At 43.9% G+C, this 24,965-nt stretch overlaps 1 long non-coding RNA gene and 2 pseudogenes across 3 annotated transcripts; 1 reads left to right on the forward strand and 2 right to left on the reverse strand.

Annotated features, from left to right (window-relative positions):
- Positions 1–712: 712 nt before the first annotated feature.
- On the reverse strand, positions 713–24,933 carry LOC148002609 (uncharacterized). Of its 2 annotated transcripts, XR_015633087.1 has the most exons (3): positions 24,847–24,928; positions 13,973–14,131; positions 713–897 (listed from the first exon to the last, which is right to left on the reverse strand). It is a non-coding gene; the product is annotated as an uncharacterized LOC148002609 (long non-coding RNA). The 2 variants fall into 2 exon arrangements; XR_015633088.1 differs by lacking the exon at positions 13,973–14,131 and having other exon boundaries at positions 24,847–24,933.
- Rpl27l7 (ribosomal protein L27 like 7) lies at positions 8,899–9,372 on the forward strand (annotated as a pseudogene). Its single transcript, XR_015633086.1, has one exon. The product of XR_015633086.1 is annotated as a ribosomal protein L27 like 7 (transcript).
- On the reverse strand, positions 15,999–16,874 carry Prdx6-ps3 (peroxiredoxin 6, pseudogene 3; annotated as a pseudogene).
- Positions 24,934–24,965: the final 32 nt, after the last annotated feature.

Genomic DNA, 24,965 nt, shown 5'->3' on the forward strand with positions numbered 1-24,965 from the left:
GTGAAAATTTGAGAGCAAGGCTATCTGTGCAAGTGTGCCGTCGCTGTCTGTTGAGTCCTATTTACACTCTCTCCAAACATCATGGGCTCCTCAAGTAGCCATTAGGAATAAGCCATGATGGAGCTGGAGAGATAGCTTAGTATTTAAGGATTCTGGCTATTCTCATGAAGAACTAGAGTTCAGTTCCCAGAACCCATGTCTGGCAACTCACAGCCACCTGTCATCTCAAGATTCACACCTTCTTCTGGCCTCTGTAGACACACACATGCACATGTACACACACTTAAGTAAAAATAATAAAATATAATCTTAAAAAGAAGCCAGGGATATGCAGGAGATGCAAAAGCCTCTCAATAGCACCCTAATTATTTGACTACTGTAAATGATTGGTATGATTTGACATATGACACTTAAAGCTACTAAATAGATTTTATATTGTGATAAGTTATGCAAGATGCAGAAATGTCTCCATATATGGTTCTGCCAAAGCAATTGGTGCTATAATCTGTTTTTCCTCATCAATGGAGCCAAGCAAAACTGCACACTAGCTGGTTATCTTTAATTTTATTTATCAAAGTCAAATTCAATGACACGCATGAAATAGTTGCACTTTCTATCAGAAGTTCAAAACTGAGGCTTCAGAATCTACACGGCATTTGCCATAGACTGTCTTGTCATTTGCTAGGCTTTTGTGCACATAAATATTTCCTTGTTTTAAGAGAGGCATTTCATGTTACAACATGAGGTTACAGTGGGGAGAAACCCCACCCTATGGGCTTCAGCTCTCCATGAACACCAAGCCCACCCAAGAGGTTCAGGATCACATCGAGTCACTCCATGGCTTCCAGTTCATCACTGTCATCTCACAGTTCTCTCGGGGAGGAAGCTGCCTCTGGCCTAGAGGAGAAAATAAAGATGAGCTTAACATGTTGTCAAGCCCATAAGCCTGGGAGAATTCTTAAGATCTTAAGACACACGGGCATGTCAAGATCAATGCTCAACTTGAGTGACCAAGTTCTGCCAAGCTGCTCTCCTGGATGATTGTGCCTTGAGGAACTGCACCAGGTGCTACGTACAAGCGGGGCTCTTTCTATCTTATAAGAAGTAAAACCACGTGATAAAGGAGAATTCAGGTAGGTATTTTTGGTCACTGGTGTGCATACCTTTCTACACCAAATAATGTAATCAAGATAATCCTCCACAGACTCATCTCCCAGGTGATTCTAGAGCCTGTCAAGTCGATAATTAGCACTAACTTTTCACAGCGTGAAAAAGCCCTTACCCTATGTAAAGTCATCAGAAGTCAGAAAATATAAATGTTTGAAAAAGTTGTATTAAGATACTCTTCATCCAGCCACAATACAGCAAATACACAGGCGAATGCCATCATTAAACCACTGAACTGAGAACGGGACCCCCGTTGAAGGAATCTTAGAAAGGACTGAAAGAGCTTGAAGGGGCTCAAGACCCCATATGAACAACAATGCCAAGCAACCAGAGCTTCCAGGGACTAAGCCACTACCTAAAGACTATACATGGACTGACCCTGGACTCTGACCTCATAGGTAGCAATGAATATCCTAGTAAGAGCACCAGTGGAAGGGGAAGCCCTTGGTCCTGCCAAGACTGAACCCCCAGTGAACGTGATTGTTGGGGGGAGGGTGGTAATGGGGGGAGGATGGGAAGGGGAGCACCCATAGAGAGGGGGAGGGGGAGGGGTTAGGGGTATGTTGGCCCGGAAACCGGGAAAGGGAATAACAATCGAAATGTAAATAAGAAATACTCAAGTTAATAAAGATGGGGGAAAAAAGATACTCTTCATCCATCATGAAACATTCAATTAAAATGTACAACAAAAGGCCTTCACCATATTCTTAGAGTTGTAAAACTGTCACCACAATAAATCAGAACACTTTCCTCATCTCCAGATAAACCTCAGCCTCACCAGCAGTCACTTGCCTTTCTCTGTCTCCCGATACCTCTCGTCCCCCAGATAACCACTAACCCACCTTAATTACAGAGTTGGCTTCACAGGACACTTCTCACTGTGAAACCACTCGGTCTGCGTCAGACTAAGTATAACGATGGCCCCGCCTCACATTCCACTGGTGCTGTGTGAAAGTTCTCATCTCTCCATCTCCACAGCCACTTAGAACCACCCTGGCCGTAGCTTTCCTGGCCTATGTGATGTTTCTCTATGGCTTTGACTCTGCCCCATCCTGATTCCTATGACCCTGGGCATCTTTTCACATACTTACTAGCAGTTTACACATCTTTGGAGAAACGTTTATTCCAGTCCTTTGCCAAATTTTTAACTGGGTTGTCTTTCCAGGCCCTTCGATCATATGTAGTTGTAGAAACTCTTGGTATATCCCGGATATCAGGCCTTGTCAGATAAATTATTTGCAAATAGTTTCTGCCATTCTGTGGGTTCTTTTCGTTTTCTCCCTACTATTCGGAGTATGTAACTGAAAGGGAGTGTGATTCAGGGGTGGTGCAAATGCTTAGCGTGCATGGAGACTTGAGATCAAACTATACGAAATCAAAACAACCCACAAATACCTTTAGTCCCGGTGTAGTCAACTCATCTATTATTTCTGATGCCTGTACTTCTGGTGTTGTAGTTAAAAGTTCAAGGTCATCCTTGGTTATTCAATAACTTGAAGAAACGAGGAGAGGGGTTGGGGATTTAGCTCAGTGGTAGAGCGCTTGCCTAGCAAGCGCAAGGCCCTGGGTTCGGTCCCCAGCTCCGAAAAAAAGAAAAAAAGAAAGAAAGAAACGAGGAGGAGGGGGAGAAAGGAGAAAAGCTAGGGAGAAGAAGCACCCTCTAATCTGAGCTCCTGAGAACATGGTCCTCTTTACCTGAGCTTTAGAGCTCTTACTTTCCGATCTGTGACTCTTATCCACGAGTTAATCTTTGCACGTGGCATGGCGTAGGACTCTAGTCCCACTGCTTTGCATGGTGCTATCCAGCCATGACAGGCTCCCTTTAAAGACTATACTTTTTCTAGCCAACATTTGGCAGATTGTCAAAAAATTAGACCACATGTATGTGCACATTTATAACGTCTGTCTCCACGCCAGGTCCACTTCGGCTTGGTTCTGGTAATTTTATAGGAAACTGTGAAATCGATAAGGAGTGAGAACCTTAACATTCTCTTTTTTCAGTCTTGGTTATCCTGGGTCTCTAGGATATATGTATGAATTTTAGGATCCACTTGTTGATTTCTGTCCCCAAACCTGACTTTTTAGAGCGCGCATTGGACTTCTAGGTCAACTAGGGAGTATTACCGTTTAAACAGCTTTAAGACTTTTGAATTATAAACGCAAGATGGTTTTTTGTTTGTTGTTTGTTTGTTTTGCAACCCTTCAGAAAATACAGTTTGTATACAGGAATCAGAATGGAGATGTTGTAGAACACTTGCAGAAACAGACAGCTGTCTGCGTCTGTCCTTCTCCACAGTGCCTGGCTCTTGTCCATTGCATGTATTCTGCTTGAAGAGGCCAATGCACCTTGTAATCAAATGGTCCTCAACCAGCGCATTATTCATCAAGATTAAAAAGACTTTTAAAACAGATCAGAAACTATTGAAAATCAGAATTGGGATTCGAACTTGAGTATACCTGACTCCAGAGTGTAATTTCTCCCATGACAGCCCTTCAGGTCAGGAGTCCTTGGGTTTGACTGGCTGGTTACCAGCTCATGTGTACAAGTTATAGACCAACTAACTACTTAACCCATTGAATTTCATGTCTGTGTCCTTAGATTCTTTCTCTTAAATTGAATTTCTAGTTTTGCCTACGACTCTCTCAACCTGCTGCCTCAAATATAAGGCCTGGTTGTTTCTTTCCATTTTTGCGGGTTCTCAATGCTGAGCTGTTGAAACTTCAGTTCTTCACATACTGAACATCATGGGGAGAATTGTCCCTGTATTCTTAAATATTCTGTTTCTATTAATAGTCACAGCAGCACTCGGGTTTTAATAACAACACAATTCCGTGGCACCTCTCATCTTGCTCAAAAAAAAAAAAAAATTACAGACATTTGCAAACCACAGCCTTATACCAATCAATATGACAGTGTGGGAAAAAGCAAATACTGTCTCCACAATTTCCACGGACAGATTTTTCTTCTCTCCTTTCTTGCTAACAGTTGGAAGTCTTCTCTCCTAACAAATAACTCTGAAGAGACAAAGACCAGCGAGGAGGAGCCGACGCTTGAGATGGTGTATTTTTAGTCATTTTGATTAAATTATGGAGATGTGAAGTTGATAATTTATTGAAGGGGAACAGGGAAGTCTATGTAAATGTTTGCAGATGAATAATTAATGTGACTTTCCGACATCACTAGGCCTTTAATTAGAGTCACTGTAAAACAAAGCAAGAACCAAAGAGCACAATTATTACTGCAGCTAATTGTAACTTTCCTAAGTAGCATTTCAGAGTTGCTGCTTCATTTGCATCTTTAAGGGAAGTCGGACCATACCTAGGGTGGCACTTGCTTTGGATCCCACTTTTAACTGTTTCCCTGCAGACCACAATCCATCAATACATTTGTGATTTTTTTTTTCTTCTACTGAGTATTACCCAGGAAGTTTACGATTTGTGTACTTTTATGTACTAATTTTTACAGCAACGATGTTGGTGTCTATATTTTTTTTTTTAATGTACTGATTTTTATGGCAACAATGTTTGTGCTTCTTGGCTGCTTAGAAGGTAAAATGGCCGCCCACTGTCTGTGGCCTTTGATGAAGCATTAGGTTGAGGTGTTCTGCATCTCCCTCAGGTTATTCTCCCGTGTCTCTCTTCCACTCTCCGTTCACCTTCTTGGCTCCATTTTCTTCAGCTCCTTTCACTTATTGTTGCTCTGTCTCTAACCACTCTGCTTTTGTCTCCACACTCGGAACTCAGAAGCACTTTATTCCTTTTACCTCCAAGAAGCTGATTCAAAATGTTCGTGACCTTGACAGTTAAGACGACTGAGTTTCTTCTCTTTAGTGGCGATTGTCTTCTGGGGTCCGACATCATTTGAGAGAGGGATTGATTCCTACTGACTGGAAGGTCTGTTGGTTCAGAATCTACAGCACTCTGACTCCTGTTCCCTGACTCGTAGTTTCTGACATAAACAGCAGGGCCCGAAAAAGGGTTAACGTGAACTGGATAAATAAATAATTCATGGCGAGAGATAGAATATCCAAGGGCATTTATTCATCAGCTAATCAACATGATCACTGTCTGAGTGAAAAATAAAATTAGGACCAGAAGACTGTCTAAATACAATCAGAAAAAAATGATCTTGAGAGGCTTCGAGGGGTGTTTGTCTAAAGCTGGAGCGGCCTGGAAATTTCTCTCGCTGGATACAGAGTGTGTTAGGGGGTGTACCAGCCAAGCTAATGATAAGTTTTAAATGACGGAAGAGTTAGTATGGATGGCAGTAAGATGGGCTGTGCAAACAGAGTTCTTCCATTTTTAGAGCCCTTATTAAATAAAAATAATAATAAACAAAACCCAAACAACTAGATAGCAAAGTCAAAAGCAAAAAAAAAAAAAGCACATATTTATTTAAAAGTTAAGTAATAGCATATTTCCACAAACCACAAGACCCAAATAATAGTGGTGAACCATTAACAGCCACAAATCTTGTCTGCTGTAGACATGTTTGTGGACGACAGAACAGCCCCCCAGGCACGTTCTGAGAGATGCCCCTCTATCACTTGAAGATTCTTCCTCCCTACAAAGCAACTTCCTGGCTTCTCTCGGCTCAGAGGAGACAGTGGTATATCTGACTGGTAGATTTGGGAAGAATAAACTGGGTGTGCTTGTCTTACAGTCCCTGTCCTTCCCAGGAGTGAGTTACAAATAGGCTCACTCTCTACCCTTCCACAGACCGGACGGCCCTATACTAGGAGGAGGCGCTACATGGAGGTTTGAGGATGAAGCCTGTTCGTGCTGGAACTCTGGGCCAGCAAGCAAGCTTCTTTAACAGATCAAAGCCAAAGCCCCCCGATTCTTAAAAGTCTCTCAGTAGCAAAGGTAAAATTTTGGCTTTGTTTCCCCTCTTTTATTTCGCCAACTGTTTAGAGTCTAAGTCGGAAAGAAAGCACCTTTACTGACACTGTAAAACAGACCTAAAGAGGAAATGCTTCAGAGACGGCGGATTTCGTTCTTGCTCTTTCGTTTAAGAGCACCGTTTGCGTGGGTCACAGTGTGGTGCGCTGGTGGAGAGCCCTGCTGGCACCGTTCAAGTTCCAACATCAGCTTCTTTACTTCTGTGTTGCGCTACACATTCAACCCCTGAGATCTATTTCCCATCCAAAAGTACGGGAATGTTAATTCTTACCTCTTACAGATACTGTGAGTAGCGAAATAATAAAAATACAACAGGAAATATCCACGTCGTTCAATGTATTGTGCCTTCTACAAGCACGCCGCGCCTGCTTTTAGTGTATGACTTGCCATAACAGAGTTCTCTGAGGCAAAAACTGTCTGATTGTAAGAACCGCGCAGCTCCGGGCGTGGAATAGAGTCTAATGCTTGTTTGCTGTGTGGGTGGATGAAACAGGAGGTGAGGTTGAAAGCCCAAGGCAGGAGCCCTGTTCTTCAGTGAAGCAGAGTCCTTTACTAAGAGAAAAGGTATCGCTTCAGTTTTCTTCACAGTTTATCAGAAAGCTAGAAAGTGCGTTTTATAATTATTGGCAAATGTATTTTGTCTAAATGTGCTTGGAAAATATATACATTTTTTTAAAAAAGTCTGTTATTCAATCATGAATCTTTGCTGCCCTCTAGTGGAATAAAAACACAAAGCAGGCTGCTGGCCAGATGTGGATATGATCTAAATACACACAATTACCAAAGAATAAATAAAAAATGTAAAAGTCATTTCTGAAAAATCAAAACAGCTTTTCCTCGTAAGTGTGTTCCAAGCAGTTGCTCTCATACCTTTTTCAGGTTTTTCTTTTCCAACATTTGCATTAGTGCCTCAGACAAGGATTCGTTTATTTGCATGCAGAATCTAGTTCTGAGGGATAATCTGCTTCACTGTCTAAATTTTGCATCAGTTATATGCAATTTTGAAATAAGCAACACGAAAGTCGGAAAACAGTTGCAGTGGAGGATGTCCGTGGGTTCCCTTCTCACGTAGACCTGCACAGTTAATCCTGCGCTCTAACTTCAGATTACGTCCCAATTGTAGGTCACTCAGAGGCCCACAGTGGGGTCTCAAAGAATCCTCAATTCAATCCAAACAGTTTTCTGAGTCCTGAGGGGCTTCGAAACTCAGGGAAGCAAAGGTTGGTTGGAATGTAACAACATAGAAAGGCAGTCTTTACGAGTAAAAAGGAAAACTCCGTGGTCCAGGTACTGCTGCATCTGTCAGAAAGCCGCTGTACTGATACCACTCGAAAGACTGCTGCGAGGGAAGGTTACCGGTGCAATGGCTTCCTAGAGTAGGCAGAAAGCGTGTGGGTTCTGGAAAGGTGGGTAGCGTGTTCAATAAAAAAAATAAAGGCATCTTTGGAGGAGTCAGAGATAGAAAACTGGATTAGAAAAGTACAGCATCAACTTCAGGGAAAGGTCTAACCTGGGAACTGCTGCCGTGGTGGATACATTCAGGAAAGCAATGGAAGTACGTCCTAGTTAGAACCAGGTGAGGAGGACCATTAAGACAAAGCAGACTTTGTCAGCTTTGAAAAGTTGTTGAGGATTTGTAAGGGATCACAATGATTTTAGAGAAAAAATTATAATCCATAAGGTTAAGTTGAAAGCTAAAGGGGTTGGTTAGAGGGGCCGTGATACCCCCCACCCCCGGACTTGAGAACCGGAACTTTCGCGATTGGGAAAGACAGAGGTTATCTCAGGAGGAGAAACTATTTCTCCCAACAGCTGTCTGATGCCTAAAGTGAATGAGTCTGGAGAGGGAGTGTGAGAGGATGGACAGGTCTCCGAGGGGTCGAGTCTAAGCATCTAAGAGCACATGGGAGCCAGAGAAACAGATCACAGGGTTGGAGAAGCCTCAACATACTATTGACACACATGCTTAAAAGACAAGGCCATTCTACTGTCTGCTACTACATAGAAATTTCACATGTATCAACTAGATAAGGAAACAGAGGGGAGAGCGAAAATGTGTAACTCCACAGTTCATCATATTTATATTCCTTTTTAGAATGTGCGATCTATGAGGTTTAAGAGCTATTTCCTGTATGATGGAGGTCGTCTGACACGAAGCAAGTGTGCGAGCACGGATCTTAAATTTAAATCAATTTTGACTGAACCGTGTTAGAACTCATCTCCCAAGAACAGAGGTGATTAATTGAAACATCACCTTTGGTGGCCTACGCCCTCTGTCTCCCTCCGTATGTCACTGTGTGTGAAGGACTGAGATGCAGTATCAGAAATAGGAGGAGTAGCTAAATAACTCCAGGCGATGGCGTTGCACTCTTCTTCCCACGGAGACTGGCCGTACGGTTCGTTACCTCTTGACCAACAGGGTCCCATTTGTCCTGCTCCTCTGAAGATAGCAACCACAGTGAAAAACAAAAACACCCTTGTGCTTGTAGGAGATCCTCCTGGCATACGTGATTCAGAATTCAAACAAAATATGCTTTTTAAGTGCACAGGAACATTCCTGAGACACAACATGCTTGGCTATAAAACAAGCATCAACAAGTTTTTTTTGTTTGTTTGTTTGTTTGTTTGTTTGTTTGTTTTTGGAGCTGGGGACCGAACCCAGGGCCTCGCACTTGCTAGGCAAGCGCTCTACCACTGAGCTAAATCCCCAACCCCGCATCAGCAAGTTTTAAAGGGTTAGGTCCCACCAAGGACGCACTGAACACATTTGGTTATGAACTCTAGAAATGTCCTATAAAGAAATCACCCGCTTCTTGCTGGGTGCTGGCTGCTTGCTGTTGAAATGGGCAAGTTTATGAAACCCGGGAAAGTGGTGCTGGTCCTGGCTGGACGCTACTCCGGATACAAAGCCGTCATCGTGAAGAACATTGATGATGGCACCTCCGACCGCCCTTACAGCCATGTCCTGGTGGCTGGAATTGACTGCTATCCCAGAAAAGTGACAGCTGCCATGGGCAAGAAGATGGCCAAGCGATCCAAGATCAAGTCCTTTGTGAAAGTTTATAACTACAGCCACCTCATGCCCACAAGGTACTCTGTGGATATCCCCTTGGACAAAACTGTTGTCAACAAGGATGTGTTCAGAGACCCAGCACTGAAACGCAAGGCCAGGCGGGAGGCCAAGGTCAAGTTTGAGGAGCGATACAAGACAGGGAAGAACAAATGGTTTTTCCAGAAGCTTCGCTTTTAGATGTATTTTTGTTTTCGTCATTAAAAAATTTAAAAATTAAAAAAAAAAGAAATCACCCAAGAGATTGAAAGCACTTAATTTATCTCAACAATTATTTTAACATGCCGATTCCTCGTTGCAATGTTGATAGTTTGGGATTTATTTAAGTAAAATACCATTACTGTGTTTTAATTGTACAAAATATATTCATAAACTAGGGGGAATTAAATTAGGGGTTAATAACAAGAAAAAAATCAGGGGGAAGGTGGGGCTGGATTTGGAAAATACTTTGAGATGATTCTAACTGTAAAAAGAATTAACCAAATAATGCCTAAGAGCAATATATAGAAGAAAAAAATATAGCTTATCAACCCATGTGCTAATCGATAACCGAAATACTTCTGTAAGAATACATAAAGAGAAAAACTACACACAAGGAATAAATAATAAATAGTAAGAATTAAAAATGATAAAAATAGACAATAGAAAATGTGGTACATTTGCACAATGGAGTACTACTCAGCTGTCAAAAACAAAGACTTAAGGAAATTCTCAGGAAAGTGGATGGAACTAGAAATATCATCCTGAGATCACAAAAGAACACACATGGTGTGCACTCACTGATAAGTGAATATTAGCCCAAAAGCTCATAATACCCATGATACAGCACACAGACCATGTGAAGCTCAAGAAGTAGGAAGACCAAATTGTGGATGCTTCAGTCCTGCTCAGAAGGAAAAACAAAATAATTGTGGGAGTTAGAGAGAGGTTAGGGACCTGGGAGGGATAAGAGAGGGGAGGGAAAGGAGGGCAGAATCAGGTGTGTGAGGAGACTAGGGGAGAAGTACAGAGGGCCAGGAAATTGAACAGAGGTGTGTAGCAGTGGGGGATGAGGAACTGGGGGTAGTCACTAGAAAGTCCCAGATACAAGGGAAGCACGAGGTTCCCAGAACCCAACGGGGATAACATTAGCCAAAATACCCAACAAAGGAAAGATAGAACCTATAGAGACCATATGCAGAGGTTAGGCACAGCCCCTGGTTGAGGGATGGGGCCACCCACCCATCTCCAGAATATTAATCTGGAATTCCTCCTGTCAAAAGGAGATGCAGGGACAAAGAGTGGAGCAGAGACTGAAGAAAAGGCCATCCAGAGATCGCCCCACCAAGGGATCCATCCCATCTGCAGACACCAAACCCAGACACTATTGCTGATGCCAAGAAGTGCTTGCTGACAGGAGCTTGGTATGGCTGTTCCCTGAGAGGCTCTGCCAGCACCTGACAAATACAGAGGAGGATGCTCACAGCCAACCATGGACTGAGCCTGAGGACCCCAGTGGAGGAGTTAGAGAAAGAACTGAAGAAGCTGAAGGGGATTGCAACCCCATAGGAAGAACAACATCAACCAACCAGACTAACCGGAGCTCCCAGAGCCTAACCAAAGAGCACACATGGAGGGACCCATGGTTCCAGCTGCACATGTAGCAGAGGATGGCCTTATCTGGCATCAATGGGAAGGGAGGCCCTTGGTCCTGTGGAGGCTCAACGCTCCAGCATAGGGCGATGCTAGGGCAGTGAGGCAGGAGTGGGTAGGTGGGTGGGGGAGCACCCTCATAGAGGCAGGGGGAGGAGGGATGGGAGGGATGACAGGAGGAGGTTTCAGGGGAAAAATTGGGAGGAGGGACAGCATTTGAATGTAAATAAGATAACCAATAAAAAAAGGAGAAAATATTAAATTGATCCTTGTGAAAGAAAATTTTGACAAATTTCCATTAGATTAATTACACAAAAAAAATATGAGATTCAACTGGCTAAAATTAGGAGGGGGAAGAGAAAGAAAGGAGAGAGAGAGAGAGAGAGAGAGAGAGAGAGAGAGAGAGAATAAAGAAAGGTAGTGCATAATGCTGTGGCCAGAGACACAAAAAGAAGAAGAGAAAGGAGAAAAGGAAAAGAGGGGTCAAGGCTTAAGCCAAGCCAACTTGATCTTAAGAAACAAAAAAAACAAAAAAAAACAAAAAAAAAACAAAAAACAAAAAAAACAATGCTAGATTTCAAGGCCATGCCTGATTCCAAGTTAGATTACAAAGCCATAGTCACAGGATCCAGCACATGAATAGATGTGAAGTCAACAGAACAGAGTAGACATGGACCTGTACAAGCTACAGTGACTCAATTTTTGACAAAGATGTCAAAGCCATACATTAGAGAATAGAGACACACCTTCTCTCACCCTGTGCAAAACAAAACCAACATCAAATACATCAAAGATCTGACACGCTTAAACCCTTTGAGTACAAGAGCAGGAAACACTGAAAATATCAGTGTAAGCCACTCGGGAAATAATGGCTGCGATCCAACCCCAGTTCTAGGCAAAAGAAATCTCCTTTCAAGTTGTTGGTCAGAGGAGTCTGAGAGATCTCCAAACAAGTTTAAGATATTGCCGTTGCCCCTGGTTGAAGGTAAGGTCCTATTGCAGAGGTCTTCATACATAGTACTCAAGCTAGATTTGATCTGAAAGCCTCCTCCTTGAAGACGAGCTTTCACAGTACCAAAAGGCACTTATATGATGCCCAGAGAGAGAAGACAATAATAGTCCCTGCCCAGCAGTGATGTCTCTGAGCTACAAGAGTGAACTCAGCCAGATATCCCTAAAGGTGCAATAGTGATGCTCATATCTTGGTAGTAGCCAGCATGCCTGGCGCTAGAAACCTACCCAATCCTCAGGGCTAATGGTAACATGAATCTTGCAGGAGAACTGACTATCGCCACTTTACTAAACCAGCATAATCCCCCACTCCACTCTCCACACCCTTATACCTACAGATAAATGTAGCTCTCGCCCCTCATCAAAGAAAGTTCTCTTTGCATCAGATGGAGACCATTAGAGAAAACCACAACTGGTCAAAGTCAAAGACCAACAGATCATGGACCACCAAGACCCAGTGCATATGTCAAAAACATAATCCTTACACCTGAGGCTTGGACAACATCAAGGAAGAGAAGTGGAGAGATTGGAAGAGTCAGAGGATCGGGAAACCTACTGTGAGGCTGTGTCTCCTAGAAATGAAGGGGATGCTACGCCCATACTACCTCAGCAATATGGCTGCCTAAATAGGACCTAACAATGACATTAGTAGACATGCCATTGTAAAAAGGAGAAATCTCTCAGGACCCCACCCCTACACAGAGAACCACAGGCAACAACTTATAATTGCTAAGAGAGGGGAAATTAGTTGTTCCCAGGAACAAGCCCCCTAACTGGGTGTCCAGTCCCGAGTGGTCAGCCCTGAAGTCAAATACACACACAGGCAAATGGACTCAGAAGGCCACATTTAACTAGGCCACATTTACACACATATGTTACAATAACAATTCAAGAAAAAGAGCCCATTCATTTGAGAAGGAATGAGTCAGGGTCCATGGAAGGGGTTTGCGGGAGGGAAAGGAAGAGGGAAATGATGTAATTGTATTTTAATTTAAAAAATGATGAAATTCTTAATTAAAATAAATTAAAAGACAACCGTGAGATTCCATCCCAGTTAGAACGCCAGTCATTAGGAAAATGATGGATGTTGGCGGTGATGTGGATGTAAGGAAGCACACACTGCTTATGGGACTGTAAACTTATCCAGTTACTATGGCAAGCAGTATGAAGGCTTCCCAAAACCTACATAGATATCCCATCCTTCCCAGACTTCTAGATCTCCATTCACCGGTCTCCAAGTCAACATCTCAGAGAGACGCTTGCGCATCAGGGTTGATTGCAACACTAGTCACGACAGCGGGGAAACAGACCAGCCTAGGTGCCCATCGATAGAGGAATACACAAGGGAAACGTGGTATTCATGCACAGTGGACCGACTCTTCTCAGCAGCTAATAACAAAGTTGTGTTGTTTCCAAAGAAATGGAGGCAACCAGAGAATTAAGCCAGACTCAGAAAGACAAATATTGTCTGTTTTCTCCTGTGGCCCTTACATATTATATACATAAAATGTGTAGGCATATAGGACATGAAAATATGCATGAAACTGTCCAGGGGACAAAGGAGAGTAAGAAAGGAGATGGCAGGGGGAAACACTCAACAGATAATACTTGCACAAAAACGTCCATATGCAGCAGTGCCACCAACAATGAATATACACCGTGGAAAACAGTTTTTAAAGAGAGGAGGAGAGAAACAGTGAAAGCGATCTCTATTTTCAGGTACTGTGAAGATGTGTTTAAAGTCAAGGACCAGACCAGTATCCACACTTGAGCAAACAATATCCATAAGAACAGGGTCTGTGGGGCAGACCTCAGTGTTCAACAGTTGTCTTGATGCCAACAAAGACCCATGGGTTTCTGTCCTACCATGTATGTCCTGCAAGCACACGAGGAAAACTCAGGTTACAGTGGTTCCTGGTCCTCCCCCTAACAGGTTCACTTCCTTGACACGCCCGTTGATGTCTCCTAGGAACTGGAAGTGGGAAAGAATTGGTGGACCAAGGGTGGTGTGGGAGGGCTGGAGGGTGGGGTGGGGAGGGGTGTTAAATTTTTGGTGATTACAAAACCTGCAGCCCACACAATCCTTCTGCTACTCTGTGTCTGGTAGCAAGCACTGTGTAGCCCTGAGTGATGCGTAATGCTCTCTTCTGCCAAGACTGAGTGTATGAGACTCAGGAACTGTTCTCTGACCTATCTGTGTGACGGCGGCTGTTAGATTGTCTCGCCAGTGGTCCACTGTCACAGTCTGCAAAGGTGACTGATGTCCTCCAGGTACAATGTCACCGTTGAAATTGTTCATCCGAAGAGAGGATGAACTTCGAGAGGATTACAACGATGGGGGCAGGACACCTACAATAGAGTGAAAGGATGGGTAGGAAAGTATGGAGGTGAAACAGTGCAGGTGCACCAAGTGAGGGGGGAGGGAGTGGGGACCGGAACACCCCTGTGAAAGGTAAGCTACCACACCTCTAGGGAGGAGATTCAGGACAAGCCCACAGCCCACAGCCCACACTAACCTAAGTTCATTGTGGGTTTTGGTGAGACAGATGCTTGGGTTAGCTTTGAAACCTCATTTTGTTTCTCTGTACCACTAGGAGGTCTTGACAGAGACTCTGTTGCGGGAAACTAAACAAGTATTGGGGGAGGGGTGCAGAAGGTAGGAAGGATAAGTTTAGCCTGCCACAAGCAGTAAGGTCTGATGGGGACAAGTTCAAAAGTGTCAAGAAGCTGGCTGAGGGCAGGCTGTGGTATGCAGAAGTGACATAACCCCACGCCCCGGCATCTAGGAGCGTAGCTCAGCAAATAAACTGTATCTCGGAGATGGCAGTTGAGCAAGGAAGCTACCATTCTTTGCTACAGAGCCTGAAAACTCTGAGGTTCTAGTGGTCAACCTGACACCCACCACGGCTCATCTCAGAAACAGGAAGATGAAAGACTTAAAGTATGAACGCAAGCCCAAAAGAGGGAGCTCAACAGAGGCAGGTTAGTAACCAACCACGGTGACACTGCCCCCCATCCCCCCACCCCCCACCTACCCACCCCATCCACCCCCATCCCCCACCCCCCACACCCCCCGCCCCCCACCTCCTCCCCGCTCCGCCCCCTCCCCGCTCCGCCCCCTCCCCGCTCCGCCCCCTCCCCGCTCCGCCCCCAGGAATGTGAAGAAGCAGAGGAACTCTGCTAAGGGAAAGAGCAGAGATACTGGGCTTTCTGCAGCTGCCTTCACGCAGAGGACTTGGAGACCGTGCAGCTGAATGAAGCAGAAAAAGTCAATTGATGGGAACCCAAGAAGCTTTGTGGCTTCGGGCCTAACCCTCTGGCCCTATGCCTGTGTGCCTGGAGCTAGTCTCACGATGCCCTATCACAGGTCCCAGCATGGATGGCGTCCCCTTTCTCCCAGTCTCAGCAGGTGGGTTCCTTTTGTTTCCTTCCCCTCCTCAGATAGCCACTTCCCTCGTGGGCCACTCCTCAAGGAGTGTTTCTCAGTCTTTTTTATTCCTGTGGGGCACACCACAGAGTATTGAAAGTAGCCTGGTGGTGGTGGTGGTGGTGGTGGTGGTGGTGGTGGTGGTGGTGGTGGTGGTGGTGGTGGTGGTGGTGGTGTTTTTCTGATCAGGATTTTATTTGTCGAACCGCACAAAGCAGAATTCAGAAATGGCAACCCTCTCCTAGGGCATTTAGTGGTAAAACACTGTCACCATCTGTCTTTCATAAGGTGTGTTCACATGCACAGATCACCAGAAAGCAGACATGGAAACTCCAGGAGGTACCTGCACCGTCTTCCTCACGCTCCTGGGAAGCAAAAGGCTTTCTGTGCCCACTTCAATAGAAACTCACCGTGAATTTCCTGTGGAGAACTCTCCCGGGCTGTTCCCGCTTTATTTGGACTCTGACCTCATAGGAAGCAATGAATATCCTAGTAAGAGCACCAGTGGAAGGGGAAGCCCTTGGTCCTGCTAAGACTGAACCCCCAGTGAACTAGACTGTTGGGGGGAGGGCGGCAATGGGGGGAGGATGGGGAGGGGAACACCCATAAAGAAGGGGAGGGGGAGGGATTAGGGGGATGTTTGCCTGAAAACCGGGAAAGGGAATAACACTCGAAATGTAAATAAGAAATACTCAAGTTAATAAAAAAAAAAATTAAAAAAAAGAACAGAATTGAAAGTTTCTCCCCATTATTAGCGCTCTCCAAAATGGGTAACAGAAGATTCAGTTTGGAAAGCCACAAAAGGTGTTTCTCATTCAAGCATGGAGCCCACACTGACACTACCTTGCTGATTATAGACCCTGCAGAGACCTAAGGAGTCGCCAATACATTTCAAAGAAAGCAGTCAGCAGGGCAGTCGGCAGGGCGCTGTGAGATGGAGGGGCAGAATGCTGGTGAAGGCACAGAGTAAAGAAACCCGAGAAAGTTTGGGTTCCATTTCCATTCAATGAGCCAGTAGCTGACCAGCTGACCGGAGCTCTTTCATAGACTCCTTTAGGGAAAATTGGTTTGGCTTCCTCTTCAGGGAGGTGGGGGGAGAACCATCGCGCTCTTTCCATTCTTCCAATCAACTGGGGTGGCAAACAGCTTTGCTGCTGTCAGCTGGAGAGAGTCAATCACTCTGAGCATCTCATCAAAGTTCCTGCCCGCGGCTGCTGGGTAAGGGTAGACAGTTTGAGTTTCTTGTCAGGGCCAAAAATGAACACAGCACGAGCCGTCACAGGCACGCCTTTAGCATCCTTCTCTGAAGGATCCAACATGCCCAAAAGGATCGCAAGGTCTCTGTCCTTATCATCGATGATGGGAAATGGTAACTTTTCTGTGGGTGCCGCACCATTTGTAAGCACTGATGTCCTTGCTCCAGGCAAGATGGTCCTCAACACTGTCTACTGAAAGAGCTATCAACTTAATATTCCTCTTGGCAAACTCTGACCCCCGCTTTGCAGCTCTGCCAAGTTCTGTGGTCCACACTGGGGTAAAGTCCTGTGGGTGGGGAAAGAGAATGCCCCATGAATCTCCCAGGGAATCGTAGAAGCGGATGCAGCCGATGGTGGTATCGACCTCAAAGTTAGGGGCTTCGTCCTCGAGAAGCAGCCGTCCGGGCATGGCGGCAGTGGTGACACTGGGAACAAGGAGGTACAGCCGCAGCAATGAGCCTAAAAGTAGCTTCGTAATTTAAAAAAGTATATGAAGAGAGATGTATCACCTGCTCCGTGCCGCCGCTGCTTCCCACACTCCCAACACAGTAGGAAGACAGAGCCATGCTCAGCTAGAGCAGTAGGCTTCCCAAGAGGTCCGGGGAGGAGTCTCGGGAGGGTGAGATAGCCCACTCTACACAGACCGCAAAGACCAATGGAGCCACCGGTAAACAAAAGGGAATCTGCTAAAGCGAAGAAAGTGTCTGTCTAAAACGGGCTGAACACCAGCATATGAAAATGTAAGAAATAAAATAAAGAGTCACAAGTCACAAGCTCAACACTCGCTAGCCCAATACTCAAGGACCCCGAAAAAGTGCTTTCCAAAATTTTCAGTGTTTTTCCACTCCTGTACCCCGCCCCACCACCACCACCACCACCACCACCACCACCACCACCACCACCACCACCACCACCACCACCACCATCATTTTGTTTTGTTTGATTTGAAACAGAGCCTCACAGAACTGTGGCCTAGAAGTTGACGTGCAGTCGCTAAGGGTAATCTTAAATTTCTGATCCTCCGCTTCCCAAATGCTTAGACTTGCAGGTTCCGCCATGTCATTTACACAGTACCAGCGATCAAACGTAAAGCTTTATGTGTACTGGACCGGCAATGTACTGCATCCCCAGACCCTCTTTTCCTTAGACTTTTGATGTGTTTTTACTATATTATATTCAATTATTTTATTATTGTTTGTCATGTTTTCATATAATTTTGTTCGTACATTTTTTCTCTGTTCCCCCCTCCTTCTCCCTCTCTTTCTTCCCCTCCTTTTGCCCCTCCCCACTCTCTTTCTCTGTTTCCTTTTATGTCCAATATGTTTCCTCCCCTCCCTCTCTTCCCCTCTCCTCTACTTTTAGTAGAATTTTTGAGTTTACCTGACTTGATTTGGGATTGTGTTGGCTTGTTCTTTTCTCCTTGAGGTAGAGTAGTTTGTTTCAGTTCATTTTTTTTTTTTTTTTTGGTTCTTTTTTTTCGGAGCTGGGGACCGAACCCAGGGCTTCAGTTCATTTTTTAAACTCCCATTTTAATTTTAATTTTCCCTTTACCTTCTTACAGCTTTCTAATTTTATTTTCCCATTTGTTTTTTTCTTTCCCAATCCTTATCCTTTTCTCTTCAACTCCAGTATTTGCTTCTCTACCTCCACTGTCCTTCATTTCATTTCTTTAACCTCGCTCGAGTCTCCCTTCCCCTTTCCCCTGTGTTCTTTTGTCCATGTCCCATACTACTTCCACTTTCTCCTGAATAATTAAAATTTACAGCATATTCTACCTTAGTTCTCCCCTTTTCTGCCTTACGCTTGCTGGCAATGTATATTTCTCTGTCTTGCTTGTTTTGATGTTGTTGGAGTTGTAAGGATATAACTCTTCACTGGAGCCATCAAGAGTGGGCTCCTGGGAGCTGGAGAGATGGCTCAGTGGTTAAGAGCACTGAGAGCTCTTCCAGAGGTCCTGAGTTCAATTCCCAGCAACCACGTGGTGGCTCCCAACCATCTGTAATGGGATCTGATGCCCTCTTCTGGTGTGTCTGAAGACAGCAACAGTGTGCTCATATACATAAAATGAAATTAAATAAAGTGGGTTTCTCACGAAGAAGAGCCCCAAAGAAAAGAAGAAATATGGAACCAACATAGGCACAAATCACCACACAGAAATGTAAGAGGGTTATGAAAAATGTGAGGAACATGACTCCCTCCAAGATCATAACTCTTTGACGACTGAATTTACACAGGAAAACTGGACAGATGAAGATTTCAAAAGTTCACTAATAAACATGGCAAAGACCTCAAAAAGTACACAGACATGTTAATTCAGGGCCTGGGAAAGAAAGAAATGTAGAGGAAAGAGTAGAAAAATACACAAGAAAGTCAGCAACAAGGAAAACTTCAGCAACGAAATTAAAAATTTGGGGGAAAAAATAGAGATGTTTGGAAAAGAGAGGGGAGCATCACCAGCATATTCTAGTGAGAACAAAGAAACAAACAGCAGAGCAAGAAATGGAGATCAAGGTAAAAAAACATATTACCAATAATTTAAAACCACAAATGAGCAAAGCCACACTCTGTAAGCCTCCTGGAATACTATCAGGAAAGCAAACCAAAGCATTCACAGACCAGGAGGAGCCACTAAAACTTAAAGGTATCAGGAATTGATTCAGTCAAATTATAGCAAAACTTCCCCAATCTAGAGAAAGGATAATACAGACATTAAATGCATCTATAACCACAAATATATACATGACTGAGAAGAACCCCTCCACGGCATAGTAGAGTCAAGATGACAGGTACAAACCCAAGAAACAGTGTCAAGGGGGGAAAGTCCCAACTCACCTGCAAAGGCAAACACATCAGAATGGCCTCAGCTCTCTCAGCAGCTGCCCGGAATGAGGAAAGGGAACTGTGTACCTCAAAGCCTCAGAACAAGTGCCTTCTGATTGTTAATGCTACATCTAGCAAAGCCACCGATTGAAACTGACGTTGAAATGAGGGCGTTGCAAGATGGGCACCGAGCCAGGGCTGCTGAAAACTCTTAAAGGAATACTTTATGCAGAGGAAGAAGGACAGTTTCCATCATGAGAGCACAGGGGAGAGTAACTTCATCAGGAATAGAACAACATGGGGAGAAAGGAAGGAATCCATTGTGTCTAACACAGTGAACCAGCAGACCCCTAATACTCATAGGAGAGAAAGAAGAGAACAAGAAAGCCAACCATAAAACCCACCAGTAGAGTCTCAGGAGCCTCTAAGCATCTCTCAACAACAAACTTACAGGCTCATACATTTGAACATGTGGTTGTTGGAACTCTTTAGGAAGGATTAGGATACGGGGGCTGGCTGGCGGAAATGTGTCATTGGGGTGGGTCTTGAAGGCTTCAGAATCTCATGCCATTCTCAGCCCCCTCCCACCCTCCCTCCTTCCTTCCTTTTTTCTCTCTTTCCGTTTGCCGATCAGGATATAAGCTCTCAGCTATTGCTCCAGCACCATGCCCATCTGCCTGCTGCCATGTTCCTCTGAGAATACAGACTTTAACTCTCTAAACCCTAAGACCCAATTTTTCTTTTGTAAGTTGCCTCGGTCATCATGTCTTGTCACAGCAATGGAAAAGTAACTGAGACGTTGGCCTCTGCGTACCACCCAAGACTGGTTAACTGGACTTAAAAAGGTATCCAGCTCTCTGATGTTTCCTAGAAACACATCTCCGTTTTCTACTGAGGTAGAGAGTCAACAGATAGAGGACAATCGATCAATAAAATGGACGTTGACCATAGATCGGCATGGCTGATGAAGTAGACTTCAAAACTAGTCCAAAGAGAAAAGGTCACTGAATAAGAAGAGGTAACAACTTATTTTGAAAATATAACTGCAGGGCTGGAGAGATGGCTCAGTGGTTAAGAGCACTGACTGCTCTTCCAGAGGTCCTGAGTTCAAATCCCAGCAACCACATGGTGGCTCACAACCATCGGTAATGGGATCCAATGTCCTCTTCAGGTGTGTCTGAAGACAGCTACAGTATACTTATATATAATAAATAAACAAATATTTTGAAAATATAACTGCAAATCGTAGGCATAAATCTTTGCAACTTACTTTTAATAAGGGTTCAACCTCTCCTCCAGCTCACCGCCCAGCAGTGGAAGAGAAAAGTTACTAGGTATGGGGGAAGTGGACCTGCTCGGCATTAGTTCTTTGGAGTGGAGCTCAATCTTCTTTGGCAGCCATTCAGTCCTGCAGCAAACACCAAATACGACTCAGCAGCAGCAGGCCAAACCTGTAAGAAGGCAGATACGATGCAGTACCTGTAGTTCAATCCTGAAGAAACTGCAAGGCTCACTAACCAGCCTGAGGTGAGGCCTCGGAAGCAGCAAGCTGCTGCAGGAACCTAGACGTCAGGAGCAGTTCATGGGTGAGTTTCTCTCAATGGTGACATTACCACAAGTTGAGTTCCACAACTCTATGTAAGGTGACCCAATACATGTGTGTTGTTAGCAAAGAATAGCAAGGTGAAGCAAACCAAGCCAAGGCTCAGTGCACATTTCCCACTGTCGGTGGGGTCACTCCCACCCCTGGTCCTTTCACACGTTTGCTATATCAAAACATCCTTTCACCTGTGTCTGCTTCAGGAAAACATTCTTTCCCGGGTCTGCTCCAGCAAAACACCCTATTACCTGTGTGCCCCAGCAAAACGTCATTTGGCATAACAAACTTTCCAAAGACACTAGAAGTTATCACTTTAGCAAATAGATATTCAGTAAATATTGGCGCTCTTGGTTCAACTAACCAGACACTAATGGGAATAAAAAGCCAGATAGCTCCCGAAGCAATATCAGTGGATGACCTCCTCTCATGTAAAGGTAAGTCACCCAAACACAAAATCAATGAACAAAGGTTAGAGTTAGACTACACCGTAGAGATGGCTGAGTGGTTAAGAGCACTTGACGCTCTTGTAGAAGATTTGAGTTCAATTCTTAGCACTCACATGGTGGCTCATAGTCATTTTTAATCCCAGTTCCAGGGGGCTGACTGCCTCTTCTGGCCCGTGAGGACACTGCATGCACTTGCTACACACATGTAAAATAAAATAAAAAATATTTTCTAATAAAAAAGAGTACGTAGGGCTGGAGTCAGAGAGGTGATGAGTAGTTAAGCACTTTTGTTGCTCTTCAGGAGGACCTCAGTTTGACTTGCATCACCCACATGTGGCTCACAACTGTCTGTAATTCTAGTTCCAGGGGAGCCAGTGTGCTCTTCTAAACTCCATGGGCACTAGGCATGCAAGTAGTGCGCAAACATACATGCAGGCAAAAGACAGGAGATGGAATGAACCTAACTAAAAAGCAGGTGTGTGAACAACTTAAATAGATCTATAGCAAGTAACATGACCGAAGGACTAATCGTCTCCTATCTAAAAGAAGCCAGATGAATTCAATGCAAAACTGTACCAAGTCTTCAAAAACATGCTAACATATATGAACTCAGAGAGGCTATGGCAGCATGCCAGGACCTGCACAGGTTCGAGCCAGATGCTGTCCCATCGCTGATATGAGGAAGTGAACATAAGCTCCCGTCTCTGAGCCAGAGACTATCTCCAAGTGACATCTGCTTATAAAGGACAAATCCAGTTTGTCCAATGCATTAACACTGGATATATTAATCACACTTGAGCACAGCCCCCCTGCCCAGCAGTAGATGGCCCACGCAAAACAAACTCAATATTTCTGTAGTCCTTTTTTAAAAAAATCTCATTGCTTTGTTTGGACATATTCTGTCTGATGGTCTTTTGCTTGTATGGGATGGTTTCCAGTTATGTGTTTTTACGGTGTGTTTCTTGTGTCTTTTTCTTTGTTTTTTTTAATTGTTTTACTGGGGGGGTCATATGTTTGTTTTCTAAAGAGCAGTAGAAAAGAGGGCATGAAGTTGGGCGAGTGGGGAAGATCTATAAGGGATTGGAGGAGGAGAAACTGTAATATATTGTATAAAATCGTTTTCAATTAAAAACATATTGATAAACAAGAAAGTACCAACACCAATTCTTCTCAAACCGTTCTGTTAAAAAGGGAGTCAAAACTTCCAAACTTCATTTACAAAGCCAGCTCTGTCCTAGTTCCAAAATCAGATGAGGATACAATGAAATGAAAAACAGTCACCATTAAACCAATTTCCCTGATGAATTTCAACAGAAAATTCCTCAAAGCATCCTTGTATAACTCAAGACCACAGTAAGATAATGGTGGATCACAGCCTTCTTGAGTTCATTCCAGGTCTGTAGGAATGATTCAACAGTGCACAGCTGGTATGAGTTTAAAATTTAATTGTAATCCCTGATAACCACCAATAAGAAAAATTAGAGTCACAAAAGGAACAAAATAGGGATTAATATGATAAATGACCAAAAGAATCAATGTAAGTACAGTAACAGAACAATTAAGGATATGAGTCCATATTCCTCATGCATGATCAATCTAAACGTAAAATGGACTAAACTCTTCCAATGGAAGAAAGTTTGTCAGAATACAAACTGTGGGCAAAGAGAACTCACTTGCTATGTTAACATCAGGCAAAATAAAATAAAGCTTAGCTCCTAAGCTGTTATAATAGACAAGTATTTTATATGAAATACCAAAAAAACTAAACTGAATACAAAGAGAGAGCAATTGTAAGTCATACATGTTTGTTTTATGGAGTTTTGCTGGCTTTACACCTGAGATAATCTAACAGATTTGAAGTGGGGGGGGAGGTAATTTTACCAAAGTGGTTGGAGATTTCAGTATCTTACTTTCAATAGTGAATGAAATGATAGAAGTTTAAACTAGTTAACAAGCACCTGCAGGTCACCAACACTTAACTCGGGAAAGAAACACCTAACGCAGGAAAACCACTTTACCCAACAAGAGCAGGCACATACCCTTCTCATGGCCTATTTCCTTAGACCACGGTACGTTAGGACACAAAGAGAGCCTCTGCACATTAGAAAAGATTGTGTCATGCAAAGACTCCTCTCAAAACACCGAAGGATGAAGCCAAGGATTAATCATGAAAACTCGAAACTCATGAACGTTTCTCAATACTTTGCCAATGCAGAATGCCTAAGGGGACGTGAGAAAGTACTTTGAGATAGGTCAAAACGAAACACGGCACACAAGAAAGCTATGGGATGGGGTTGGGGATTTAGCTCAGTGGTAGAGCCCTTGCCTAGCACCAAGGCCCTGGGTTCGGTCCCCAGCTCCGGAAAAAAAAAAAAAAGCTATGGGATGCGATAAGAACAGCAGCAAAACAAAATGTCTGGCTACAAATATCCTCATTGCAAAAGATATCAAACCAATCTTGTAATGTGTATACACAGCCATGGATTTGATGACGTGTGTCAGGAGGTATTAATGAAAAGTATATCTTTAACACTGAAGAAATGTTTTCTTTATGGTCCTTTTGCTATAATGGCTATATTTAAATGGAAAAGCAGAGACACAGTCTAATACCTTTTTCAAAGATGTACGTTATAAGACAGTTTACCAACTACCTATGCTAAAACATGGCATCCATTTCTTTCATAAGGTCTTAAATACAGCAGATCATTTAAAAATTTTCACTCAACGAACATTTTTGGGGTCTCTCCTTTGTTTTAGGCACTCATTTCTACATGGCTTCGTCTCATTGTCTCTGGATTCCTCTCTGATCCTGAACACATGGAGCTGGCCCATTCCCTCCACAGATTGACCCCAACTATTGGCCTTTAAACTTTAAATCTCTTCTCTAATTGTTAAATGCAATTAGACTTCTGGTAATAGATTGCCTGACCTCACAGGGCATTATTTAAGGTTAACTTCAGATGAGGCGTGCAAATCTTAAAACCTACTGGCCGCTGGCCACCACTACCAAGTGCAACTTCTCTATTTGTCAAACTATTTCTTCTGTTGTGTGCCCACGCTGTGGAACTTGGTTTGGCCTTCTCTCACTAACACTGTTTCTGCTGTGAGACCACTGGGCAGGATAGCTGTAGAACCTATTCTCATTGGCTCTTCCTGCTGTTCCTTCAGCCATAGTCCATCCATCTAACTCAGCAAGAAAGGGCCTCACATGCCACGCAGGATGACTGGAACAAGGCAAAGCCAGACCCCAAAGCAGTGAGAATTGAATATTTAGTGACAGTAGTAGCATACCCTTTTAGGTGTGGGACCCTCATGTCGTTGGTGGGAGTTAAAGGAATGGTTCCTGAGAGAACTTAGTTCCCACACTACCTGAACCTGCTTGGGAAAAAAAAAAAGACAAAACAAATAAACAGAACGGTACAAGGGGAGGAACAGCTCTAGGCACCAGTGAAAACCGTGAGGCCTCATTGCTAGGCTGTGACAAAGAATCCAGATTGCCCGCCTACGGGATTCACCTCTTGTCAGGAGACAGTGTCATGGGCAGTCTTCCTTTGTGATAGTGATTGTTGCCCAGTCATCGGCCAGATTCATCCATCTCCCTTAGGCTGTCACAGCAGAGATGGAACAAAGCCCA

Source organism: Rattus norvegicus, chromosome 11 (genome assembly GCF_021556685.1).
Source record: "Rattus norvegicus strain SHRSP/BbbUtx chromosome 11, alternate assembly SHRSP_T2T, whole genome shotgun sequence".
NCBI lineage: Eukaryota > Metazoa > Chordata > Mammalia > Rodentia > Muridae > Rattus > Rattus norvegicus.